At 53.9% G+C, this 1,948-nt stretch overlaps 1 pseudogene; it reads left to right on the top strand.

Annotated features, from left to right (window-relative positions):
* The first annotated feature begins 353 nt into the window (after positions 1-353).
* On the top strand, positions 354-1,610 carry LOC103301890 (nuclear prelamin A recognition factor-like; annotated as a pseudogene).
* Positions 1,611-1,948: the final 338 nt, after the last annotated feature.

The following is a 1,948-nucleotide window of genomic DNA, read 5'->3' as shown; positions in this document are numbered from 1 at the left end:
AGGGGTCCTCAAACTTTTTAAACAGGGGGCCAGTTCACTGTCCCTCAGACCGTTGGAGGGCTGGACTATAGTTTAAAAAAAAAAACTATGAACAAATTCCTATGTAGTCCTGCAGGTTAAATCTCCAGAGGACAGGCCAGGCACCAACAGATCAGAGCTTCCGGCATGATCCTGACAGCGCTGTAGGCCTCCTGGAACTCGGCCTGGGGCACTGCGGCCGCTTCCCCTCCCTAGACGCTCCACAAGGAAGAAAGGATACCACCAGCAGTGCCAGGGGCAACCAGCGGTGACTGACTGCTCTCCCTCTGCTTCCTCCAGGTCACTTGAGCCGGCCCCCGCCCACCCCACTCCAGATGAAGTGTAATCACTGCACACAGAAAGAATGTAGTAAAAAAAACCAAAATTGATGACCAAGAGAATGCTACAGTCAACGTCTGGAGTCCAGCTCAGGAGAACGGAGAGAAGGGAGAATTCCATAAGTTGGCCGATGTCAAGATATTTCTGAGTGACTGCCTGGCCTGTGACAGTTGTGTGACCACAGAGGAAGGAGTCCAAGTTTCTCAACAGAACACCAAGGACTTCTTCCGTGTTCTGAACCTTAATAAGAAATGTGATACCTCACAGCACAAGGTGCTGGCAGTGTCCGTGTGTGCTTAGTCTCTGCCTTATTTTGCTGTTAAATTCAGCCTCAGATGCATCCAGAAGGCTCTGCGGCTTTCTCAAAAGCCTTGGGGTTCACTGTCTTTGACATGAAGATAGCTGAGGACTTCAGCATCCTGGAGAGTCAGAAGGAATTTGTGCGTTGGTACTGCCAGCACCGTGAGGAAGAGCCCTGGCTACCCATGCTGACCTCCGCCTGCCCCGGCTGGGACCGATATGCAGAGCATGTGCTGGGTCACCCCATCACCCCCACCTCTGCACAGCCAATTCTCACCAGCAGATCAAGTATTACTTCACCAGACGGCAGAACCTGTCCCCAGACAAGATTTTCCATGTCATTGTGGCCCTGTGTTATGACAAGAAACTGGAGGCCCTTTGAGAAGATGTTCCCACAGCTTTGCATAGTTCCCGGGGTGCTGACTGCGTGTTAACCTCAGGTGAAATTATCCAGATAATGGAGCAAAGTGACCTCGCCTTGAATGACGCCGCAGTGGACACTCTGTTTGGAGACATGAAGGAGAAGGAGGTGAGGCTCCATGAGGGTGCCAGCTCTGACGGGTACCTGGCACACAACTTCAGGCACATGGCCAAGAAGCTGTTCATTGGGGATGTGAGGGTGCTCACTTACTGCACCCTGAGGAACAAAGACTTCCAGGAGGTCACCCTTGAATGGGACAGAGTGGTTATGCTACGCTTTGAGGCTGCTTATGGCTTTCAGAACATCCAGAAGTGGTCCTGAAGCTGTAGAGGGGAAAGTTCCCCTGCTATTATGTGGAGGTCCTGGCCTGCGCTGGGTCTGTCTAAGCGGCAGGGGCCAGGCCCAGGTGGACAACAGGTGAGCAGACAGGGCACTGCTACTGCAGATGGAAGGCATCTACGCTGCCATCCCGGTGTGGCCCACAGAGACCAGCGCCCATGTGCAGGAGCTGTACCAGGAGTGGCTGGGGTAGGGTGGGGGTGACTCCCCCACCCCCACCCTGACCCAGGCAGCCCTGCACACTGCCTAGCAGGGCCCAGGGCAGCCTGCCAGGACGTCAAGTGGTAAAGGTCCAGCAGATGCCTGGCCTGCAGGCCGCCTGAAGAGGGGTGTCAGATACGTGAGGGAAAGGCTTAGCATCTCTGTCATCGCTTTGGTTTTCAGAATTCCCTGCTCCCCATCTGTCGGCTCCCTCCCTCTGAGGGGCGCTGTCGTGGTCACATGGGTGCAACTGGAATATTGTATCTCGAGAGGATTGCCCCAATGTATGTATCCTTTTATCCGAAGATGAAAAAATCCCAAAGAACAAGA

The sequence above is a fragment of the Eptesicus fuscus genome, chromosome 9 (genome assembly GCF_027574615.1).
Source record: "Eptesicus fuscus isolate TK198812 chromosome 9, DD_ASM_mEF_20220401, whole genome shotgun sequence".
Lineage (NCBI taxonomy): Eukaryota > Metazoa > Chordata > Mammalia > Chiroptera > Vespertilionidae > Eptesicus > Eptesicus fuscus.
The sequence above is the reverse complement of the archived record's forward strand: the minus strand, read 5'-3'. Positions and strand labels throughout refer to the sequence as shown.